Source organism: Myripristis murdjan, chromosome 24 (genome assembly GCF_902150065.1).
Source record: "Myripristis murdjan chromosome 24, fMyrMur1.1, whole genome shotgun sequence".
In the NCBI taxonomy this organism is placed as follows: domain Eukaryota; kingdom Metazoa; phylum Chordata; class Actinopteri; order Holocentriformes; family Holocentridae; genus Myripristis; species Myripristis murdjan.
In genome coordinates, this window is record NC_044003.1 from 29978327 (window position 1) to 29989486 (window position 11160).

Consider the following 11160-nt stretch of genomic DNA (forward strand, 5'->3'; position numbering starts at 1 on the left):
GTTTATAGAAAAATTATGCTGTTTTACAACCACCTTAAATATTTAATCTGTCAAGTCACTTTTTCCCTTTGTGGAAATATGTAACAGGCTGGTGACTATTTCATTTGTGAGCCAGCTTTAGTAAAAGAATGCATCAGTGCTGGCTCAGTCAACCTTTGCCTAACATAAAAAGGTCTAGACAGAAAATATGATTATGCTGGGCTAATGGAAAATGTTTCTTTTGTTTTTTTTTTTTTTGTGGTCTTTTATATACGTAAGTAAAGGATTTGGGTGCTTTTCTCATCACTGGTAAGGATCACATAATTAAACATCATCATTAAGTCTGTGACTATTATATGCCACACTACAGTCATCTTTGTGAAACTGGAAAGTGGAGGGGAGTCACACACTCACAGCCTTAATGCAAAATGATTTATTAAAGGGTAACGAAACCGCAAACCCAAATCTGCAAGGCTTGGTCTTTGGTGGCAGGTGATGTCGCCACCCACAGCATGCAACAGGTGCTGACATCACCTGCCACCTGCACCCTGACCTCTGCTGTTCACCATGAGAGGTCAGGCTTCACAACAATCTGGGTTTGTGGTTCAGTTACTTCTCAATACCAGCGTATTGAGAAAGAAGTCTTCACCAGGGGGTTGAAGGGCACAAGGGCAGCAGTCAGTATGTTGCAGTGCCCACAATCACATATGGAAAATACACAACGTGCCGAAAATCTCTGGAATACAGTAACACATAAGCACAACGCTATCAGACGTAGTTCTTATTAACACTTCTTAACCCTTTAATGCTGAGGGAATCATATTTGATGCATTTGTTTCTGACATCTCTACATCAACACTGTGATAAAAAAAAAAAAAAAAAATCCTGAAAAATCCTGATGTGTATAATGTGATACCTGTCTTCTGCCTCCTGGTGGATTATCCGTGCACTGCATCCACCAGAAAAATCCAAAGTGGACGCTGTCAATCAGAGATCCACTTGAGGTTTTGCACTGATATGTTTGCCAGTTTTGAAACAGTGAAGGTAATGTGATGAAGAGCTGATGTAGCTTCAATGTAGAAGATACAGAGCATGTATGACATTGTTGTACAATATAGGAAAAAATGAAAATATTTAAAGTAAATCCAGAGTTTAAGGAGTTAAAAATATTGTGTTCTTTATAAAATACACCAAAAAAACATGCTGTGCACAATAAATTACAACAAATTCCAGATGTATCAAATACAATACAAACAAAACTCATATATGATAAGTGTTATTTAATTTCTTCTCTTTTTTAAAAACTTTGTCCAATGGTTCAATAAACACTCTAGTTAGAAAGAATTCAAATTTTCTGGCAATGATTTGAGGGATTGGGAGTAGGTGTATAATGCTGTTATACTTTTATAATTTTTTGCATTCCCGGCTATTTATTAGTCTAATGTGAACTCTTGTCTTTTCATTTCATTTCATATTGTTAGTGTATTTAATAGCATGTAAAGCCATGATATACTTGTTTGCTGTAAAGCCAGGTGTGTATTTTCTGCACATATGACTGTGAGCTCTCCCCTGAATGACAGATACACATGTGTCCTTCACCATGTACTGACTGCTGGCCTCTGGGCCTGTTAAGACCCTGATGAAGACTTATTTGTGGAGACATTTTTATTAATAAACCATCCTAAAAGACAGCTGATGCCTGGCAAGTTGCGGTTGGTTATTTTACTATTGGAAAAAAGGGTCACATTAAATGCCAATTTAACAATCAGCCAAACACTGACAGTAAAAATAATATCTGATATGATATTGCTTTTTAAAGCAGATACCTACACTCTGTCTTGATCAGGGTAACACATCATGTCTCCTTGGATGCACTGTTAAAGCTAGACCCACCACTTGATGGTACAGTGTGTGTGGCCTGATCCGGTGTTTTAGTGATCACTCTGTTTTTCCAGCTCCAGCCGCCTCAGACATCTGGCACAGTGTTTTCACATCTAACAAGATTAGGATAATCTCTGTTGCAGATTGTGTGCAAAGCAGAAAAAAGCATCTATATGAAGCGGTTACTTTGTGCAGTTCAATATGGCCATCTGCTGGTCAAGACCAGCGGCTGCCTGCTGGGTGTCTCTTTGCATAACATCAGCCAAGACTTGCTAGTTAGTTCAGTGTCAACAAAATGAATCCTTTGAAACCTGAATAATTTTGCTTCATTTCTTTAAAAAATTCACCTCAAAATTACCCCAAAAAATTATAAAAAAGAATGAAAGGAAAGGAAACAAAAGAACAGAGAAAATAGATAATTGATAATAAGATTAGATATGAGATATATAATAATATATATAAAATGATAATTGGCACCAAAAAGCATAAAATGTTGTAAAATTCCCCCAAAAAAAAAAAAAAAAATAAAAAAATAATAATAATAAAATAAAAAAGAAAATGAGAATGGGAAATTGACCATAAAAATGTCACAAAATTATCGAAAAAATTAAACAAAAAATAAATAAATAAACATATAAAAAGAAGCCACAAAATTACAAAGAAAAAAAGTTTCTAGATGCCACTGGATTTCACCAGATATTATCAAAAATTTCAGGAAGTACAAAAAAAAAAAAAGAAAAAAAAAAATTTAAATGAAGAACAAAATAAAATTATCAGAAAATTACCCTAAAAATGACACAATATTATGAAAAAATAAATAAATTAATATATAAATACAATAAAAAAGTAAGTAAAAGAAAGATATCAAAAACATAAGGAAAAAATACAAAATATGACAGAAAATTTGAAAAAAAAAGAAAACTTGCTTCAAAAAACTTTGAAGTAATAACAAAAAACTATATATATTTAAATTACAAAAAAATGCCTTACAATTACTAAAAAAATGAAATGATGATAATCATAGTACTAAATATATGAAAATGAAAGCATGTCCGTGGGCTCCACAGGTTCACAGCATTGACCGTTGCAGCGACACTCGCCCTGGCCTGTGGCTGCAGGAGTTTGCCTCAGATGGACTGAGTCCCCACGGGGCCGTCTGCTGGACCCTCTGTTCCACAGTGCCATCATGTGGCTGTGAGCTGTAAGTGCAGCCTGAGCCTCGTGGCCACCACACATCAGCGTGCAGCCGCTCTCTCACTGGAGGCAGATTATCCAGCAGCACTGAGCCAGTTCCTGCAGGACACCAGCAGCCTGACTTTTCAGACAGGGAGAGCTCAGGTCAGGGACTTGATCTTGAGTAAATTGAAATATTTCATAAACACACAAAGTACAGCCACACACACACACACACACACGTCTGCACTCTCTATCTCTCTCTCACACACACACAAGCTGATGTGAAGATTTGCCCCTCATCTGTATCTGAAGGTTTTATCCAACCTTGCCCCAGTTTTCCCCGATTTATTATAATTCCATTTTTCCAGTCTTTCAATCTAAAGATTTGTTCCTCCTCATTTTTTAATAATGTGCAAGCAAAGGGAGGCATGTCCCTGGGAGATTATGTCGTCGTCTTTGGCGTCTCGTCTTGATTACATCAGAGGAACCTGATTTTGGTTGGAAGAAACCCCCTGTTCCAGTGCGCGATCTCTTTAGACCTCCCCACCGCGCTGATTTCTTGCTTTGTCAGAGGGGATGATCTTGATGAATATGATCTGAAAGCGAGGGAGGGAGAGGGGGGATTAGGTGAACGGATTATAATTTCCAATGAGAAATAATAAGAAACAATAAATCCTAAGTAGATTTAGTTCTCAAGGAAACCTTGTTAGGATAAATCAACAGAATAAGAGACGGGATCGAAAAGAGACAGAGGTATTAAACAGATACTGTACTCGCTCACACAGAGGGCCACCCTGTCTACTCTAAGAAATTAAGCATATTTTTTGTGTGTATATATTTATATATTAGGATTTGTAATTGACTTGACCATCTAAGCTCTCAGACATGCTTGATGAGTTCGAAAGTGTTTTTTTTGCAGCATTCTTTAAAACCACATGATCCAGTTTGTTATTTTACCTAGATTGCGGGAATATCCACATGCTCTTCATGTGCCGCCAACAGTATTTGCTGTTCAGTGCTACTTTGTGATACATGTATTAGAACGGAGTGTGATACAGGTCATGTAACATGCTGTCAACCCATACGACCACATGGACTGTCTGTTCAACCCTGTGACTGTGTGTTCAGACCAAATGAAAGCGAGTTTTTCACCAAATCAATGCAAAGATGCAAATAGATGCAAATGCATTCTGGGCAACACAAATGATGTGAATGTCTGCATCATTAAAACGCGAAATTTGTGTCATTCATGTATTTGTGTGAGTTGAAAATTTTTGACCAGAGTGGCATTGTTTCATCAATGTGAAAACGCACCTCTCATTCACACAGTAACACGACCCAGAAGACCCAGAAAATACTTGGTTAAGGTTAACAAAACTTTGTTGCTCTCTTAGTACTACATCACAGTGTTGTTATGTATAGAACTTAAAGAGGTTGCTTAACTTTAATGTAGCTATAGGTTGCTATAAGCTGCTATGGGGTCATTTTTTTTTTTTTTGCCAAGGGACATTCTGCATGCTGATATGCCTTGTTTTTGTGGTTAAAATTGCCTATTCAAGCACATTTTGTAAGTGTTTTGTATGCACATTAAAGGATGGTCCATTTGCTACAGTTTCCAAACATTTTAACATGGCAACAAACTATTTTGGAAATCATGTGGGGGAACTAAAGATTTCACAACATATAATCAAAATCCCTCTCTTTTCCAATTTGAATTTTTCAGTGAAACTCCCACCCTGTGATGTTCTGCCTCTTAAAGCCGAGTTTCATATTGAAATGGAATGGACATCATCGAAAAGTAAGAAAAATTACATTGAAATTCTAAAATGTGATTGCTTGCTCTGGGAAAGATTAGAAGAAATGTAAAGTATAAGTTTTATATTTTTTGTTTATACTAAACATAATAATAATAATAATACATTTTATTTGGAGGCGCCTTTCATGTCACCCAAGGTCACCTTACAGAAGATAAAAGCATAAAAGAGTCGAAAACATAGCATAAAAGAGACAGTAACATAAATTAGGACAAGATAAAGCAGCATAAAGCAGGAAAAGAACACAGTGTCCAGTTAGAATGAGTATGCCAGTTTGAACAGGTGAGTTTTGAGGTGGGTTTTAAATGTGGTGATGGAGTCGGACAGTCTTATATGTGGAGGAAGAGAGTTCCAGAGCCTGGGTGCTGAGCAGCTGAAGGCTCGGGCACCCACGGTGCTGATATGGTTCTTTAAGAGTCCAGTAGAGGAAGAGCGGAGGGTGCGGGAGGGAGTGTATTCATGAAGGAGGTCGTGGAGGTAAGTTGGGGCTAGGTTATGGAGAGCTTTAAAGGTGAGGAGGAGGTTTTTGTACTGGATGCGGTATTGTACAGGGAGCCAGTGAAGTTGGATGAGGACAGGGGTGATGTGGTCGGATGATTTGGTGCGGGTGATGATCCGGGCAGCCGAGTTCTGAATCATTTGCAGTTTATTGATAAGTTTGGTGGGGAGTCCGGTGAGGAGGGCGTTGCAGTAGTCAATGCGGGATGTGACGAATGAGTGAACCAGGATTTCGGTACTGGATTGGGACAGAGATGGGCGGAGCCTGGAGATGTTGCGGAGGTGAAAGAAAGCAGTCCAGGTAACATTTTGAATATGGGGTGCAAATGAGAGGGTGCTGTCCAGAATGATGCCGAGGCTCTTGACTTGGGGGGCAAAAGGTACAGGGAATCCATCGATGATGATGGGTGGAACTGGGGTAAGTTGGGTTTTGGTGAGGGTAGATTTGGAGCCGATGAGTAGGGCCTCGGTTTTATCGCCGTTCAGCTTGAGGAAGTTCCTGCTCATCCAGCTCCGGATGTCATCGAGGCAGGTGATGAGGAAGGTGGGGGGGATGGCAGTGTTGGGTTTGGAGGAGATGTAGACCTGTGTGTCGTCGGCGTAAAAGTGAAAATGGACTCCGTGGTGACGGAGGAGAGTGCCAAGGGGGAGGAGGTAAATGATGAAGAGAAGTGGGCCCAGAACTGACCCCTGGGGGACACCCAGTGAAACACCAGAACTCCCAGACTTGTTGAACAAATTGTTGTGAACCATGAGAGCGCAGCACCAGTGATCCCAATGTCAGCCAGACGGTGTAGGAGCAGTGGGTGGGAGATGGTATCAAATGCTGCAGTGAGGTCGAGGAGGATGAGAATGGTTAGTAGTCCTGAGTCAGCTGCACGGAGGAGGTCGTTGGTAATTTTGACCAAGGCTGTTTCAGTGCTGTGTTTAGGACGGAAGCCGGATTGGAACGGTTCATGGAGGTTGTTTGTGTCGAGGTGGGACTGTAATTGTGCGGCAACCACCCTTTCAAGTGTTTTGGAGATGAAGGGGAGGTTGGAAATGGGCCGGTAGTGGTTAAGGTTAGCTGGGTCAGCACCAGGTTTTTTCAGGATGGGTGTGATAGCAGCCAGTTTGAGAGAGGGAGGTACGGTACCAGTGGTAAGGGAGGCATTAATAATGTTGGTGATCATGGGGCAGACAAACATGCAAAATAATGGTTCTTTATGGTTCTTTAATGTTTCTTTTTCCTGTATGTGTATTAGGTTTGGCTCCCAGTAAAACCATTTGGCATCCCATCCTATACAGTTACTGGGGATTTTAATAAACCAATAAACTAATAAGGTTCTTGAAGAGACTGGCTGTTTGTCTGAGTTTCTTGAATTGACAGTAAACAGGTCTGGCGTGTACAAAGTTGACAGACTCTGTGTCCCTGAACCTGTTGAGACGCTGTGATCCAACAATACAAAGTGATTTTCTGCCCTGAAGACACGTTCTCTTCAACTGAACTCTTTCACTGAGTGAGCTTTTGATAGAAGTGACACTTAAACGCGAGTTTTACTTGTATTTTGAGGCTATAAAAGACTTGCTAAGCCTTTTCAACATTTGAATCAATTCAGTTTTTTTTGTATAGTTTCAAATCATCACAAAAGTTATCTTAAAGCACCATACAGAGACCCAACAAATTTTAGCATATTCCATGAGCCAAAATAAACAAGCACATGGTGACAGTGGTGAGGAAAAAACACGTTTTAACAGGTCAAAAACGTCAATACTCGGCTGTGGGTGGGCGGCCATCTGCCTCCACCAGTAATATGTCTTCAGTCCAGGCAATCACTTTGTAAAGAGCCCAGAACTTCACCGGGGTCACCACGTTGCAATGACTGCGGGATATAATATCTCTAGATGTTAAACAGTCCAGATACTGAAGAAAATGAAAGAAATCAGTTTAACTGTCATGTCTTGCAGCATCAACATGCAAACACCAATGCATTCTCAGTGTTTTCCTCTCCCCAATAAGCTGTCCACACGGCATGCAATGGCTTAGATTACAATAGATAAGTCTTGCCACAAGGCTTACCGCAAATCTATAAATCTGATAGCTGATCTGCACTTTATCAATACGCTCCTCTCCCCGCGCCTCTTCAAGGATCAAGCTAAGCAAGCACTTTGGCTTTCGAGCGTAAAGCACACACTCAGAAAATATGACTTATGGCCATACAGCCGATGGATATACGCTGTGCTTTGTCACATTGGGGAGCTCATAAAACAGCAGCTGCTAAAACCTCTCTGCGGGGGCGAGGTCAACGGAGGAGGGCGACGAGGAGAAAAAGAATCCAGCCGGGTTAAAGAGGCCGGGTGCTGCGGTAGTTGTGGTGGCGAGGGCGCTCACCTCCCACTCGCAGCCTTGTTATCGCGGGCCATTCCCGGGCTGCTGCACTAACTAGGGGTCATCAGCGGGGCTTGAGAGATGGATGGTGCGCCTGCCTCCGGTGGAGAGTTTCAGACGGGAGTAACTGCTAACTTATTATATGATGCATTTGTGGTGGCGGTGGGGGGGTTGCATGCCAAGACCTGGCACGGTCCCCCCCCCGTGGGTCCCTTGCACCATATAAATCCACATTCTTTCTGATGAACTCATTGACTTGACTGAGACAATGTCTACCGTCCAGCCGAGTCCCTTGTCAGCCGGCTAGGGAGCCAAGCCTTAAGCCTAACCCCCCCCTGTCTCCACTCCTGGCTGGGTGGCGGAGGGGGGGAATGTGACGCCTGCCTGCCTGCCTGCCCGCTCGCCCGCTCGGCCGTCTTAGCCCTGTGGGCTTTGCAGGCGCGGAGCTTCATCTCCCACTGTTTATCCATGTGTCTTTGCTTTGGCTCGGGCCCGACGCTGGGGGCCACCGTGGGCCGAGCGGGGTCTGCTGCCCCGTGTCACCCACCTAAGCTCTGCTTTCACTGGGGGGCTTAACGCCTCACCCCTCAGCCGCTTTATGAGCAGACAGCTGGGCTAATCTGTCTCTCCCCCCCCCCCTCCTCCCCGCCCTGCCCCTCTCCTCCGCTGTCTCCCTCTTTGTTTCTTCTTGCATCTTGCTTCATTTCTTCTTCTGTGAGGACTCCTTTCAAATGCCGCCTGTCTCATTGCTATTTCTGTTTCTTCAGCATCCACACACACACACACACACTGTCACACTGTCACACACACTATCTTACATTCACCCACCTCCTCTACTACAATTTTTTTTAGATGTTTTTTTCTTATATATGGAGACAAAATGAAATCTAATAAGGCTACAGAGAAGTGGTTATTTATTTATTTATTTATTTATTTAAATTACATTTAATACTTTCCTTTAAATTGATTAGTGCCAATGCCCAGTTGCCCAGTTGGTACCCATTGCTTTTCTGGCCCTCTCTCTGTGATTTCTGCCTTTTCCCCCTGACTTCCCTTTGGCTTTTTTTTTTTTTTTTTTACCACTTTACCGTAAGACTACCCTTACAATGTTATTAGGATGTATACACCTTATAAATCATCAATAAACAACTGTAACAAATTATAACAGTTTTCATACATGGATGCAGGCTCACTATTTGGCAAGATTAAGGTACCGCTGCGCTAAATCTCAGATCCTGCTAGTTGCTCTTTATTACTTTATCTTGTCCCTTTATAAGTCAGCCATCTGTGATATCTGCATCGATGTATGAAAACTGGCTTTTTACAATTGTTTATTAACGATTTATAAACAACTTAATAACCTAATTATACACCATTCATAAAGCCTTTGTAAGGGTAGTCTTATTATCAAGTGGAGATTTTTCCTTGCCTGCTATGAGGGGTTTGGTCAGGAATTTGGGTTTGTTTTCTATAACCTGTGGGCCCATAAAGCCTCGGGGACTGTAACTGTGATCACGAGCTCTAAATAAACATGAACATGAACTTGAAGGAGGACAAACGCAGGAAAAAGGTTTTCAGAGGTGCTTTCAGAGGCTGAGGTCCTGCTCTGTGTACCTTCCCCTCTCATCTCCCTCCACAGCGCTCTCATGCCTCTACATCTATTTCATCCTCCAGCATGCATCATCCCCTCTTCCTCACCCGGTGTCTCTCGTCCCTCCTCCCTCCCTCTGTCCATCTCTTCTCCTCCTCCTCCTCCTCCTCCTCCTCCTCCTCCTCCACTGCCTGCCTTCCCTCCTCCTTCCTCTCTTCCTTGTCCTCTTCAGCCATGCGGCTAAACTTAGAAGTGACAACAGTTGCAGGGTGACACCGAGGGCTAAATCAGTCCAGAACAATAGCGCTCCCCTCCTCCGCTCCTCTCGTCGGCCCCCTCCTCTCCCCCTTTAATAGACTGCCATTGTTCTCTCCCTCCACTGTTGCTCTTTCAGGGAGTTTGTTAGCTATGCTAATGAAGGTTGGGCTTGTGTGGGTTTAGCGGGAGGGGATTTGATGCTCTTTAACTGGGCGCTTTTAGAAAGGAGAGGCAAGCATAAGTGTGGCTGGGAGGCTATTTACCACCAGTCAAATGTCAAAGGCTTGTGGACGGTGCACGCGGAGGAGAGATGTGTTACTTGATTCTTGATTCTTTTATTTTATTTTGGTGTCATGCACACAGTGTATCCACCCCTCGTGGGTTTACAAGACACCAAAAATACAGCTGCAATGGTGAAACAGCTACAGATATTGTTTGGAATATTCTGCCCTCTCTCCCAAGTTTGGCAAATGAAATCTGCTACAAGAAAGGTTCCCTTCCTGAAGCATAACTGAAGTCTGTCATCATCATCAAGCCAAAACAAGTCAGCATTTTTCTAAAAAGTACCTCCCTTACGTTCTCTTAGGCAGGATAATAAAACAAAACCTTATTCACACAACAAACCAAGTTGCCTGTCTCTATGGTTGCTGGTAATGATGTTTGCCTTTTTATGAAATTATACTTCACAGAAGGCTCTACACTGTAGCTTTTCTTTATGAGATATCAGTCTGTAATTTTGGTTTATACTGTATATTAACAGAACATTTTTCTTTATACATGAGTCGTTCACATAAAATCAGGATTTCAATTAATTTGCCCAAGGATGACCACGCAAACTGTCCCAGTTAAGTGTCTTTTTAGTGTCATCTTCACAAGTCTGTTCCAAAGCTGAAGCATTTGACACACATGATCATGTTTGGAGGCTCCCGTCCCACATCTCCTCTCATGGCCGAAACTAAAGCAAATTTATGGCCTCCCAGAAAAGACTGAATCCAGCTTGTATGTTCCCAGAACCCCCGAGCGCCGTAGTTACATTTCTCACATGCACGCCGTTTAGCAAAGCAGATAAACAAAGGCATCGTACAAGTTCCTGCTTGCCCCTCTCATGCATGATATACAGTGCACGTCCTTCCAGAAAAAAAAAAAAAAAAAAAACGAGTCAAGTAAGACAAGATGCAGACGCTACAGTAAGTATAGTGCGGTCAGTCATCTAATCAGTCAGTAAGTCTGTAAATAGCCTGGCTGGTGGCTCCTTTGAGCTTTCCTCTAAGAGGAATTCTCTTTCTCCTTGGTGTATTAATAGTGCCTGTGCATTGTTTCCTACAACAGCACTGCTGCAATCAAAGGAAGTTGGCCTGCCAAGTATACAAATATTTTCCTTTGTCCCTATGTTTAGCAGGCATGCAAGAGTCAGTTATGTGTGTGTGTGTGTGTGTGTGAGAGAGAGAGAGAGATGTGTGTGTGTGGATGTGCATGCAAGTGTGTATGATTGGCATCGCGTCAGTTTGTATGTTTGTTGGTGGATGTACTAATTGTATATGTTCAGTCTTTCAAGCTCTCGCTGCTTGCATGTGTGTGTGTGTGTGTGTGTGTGT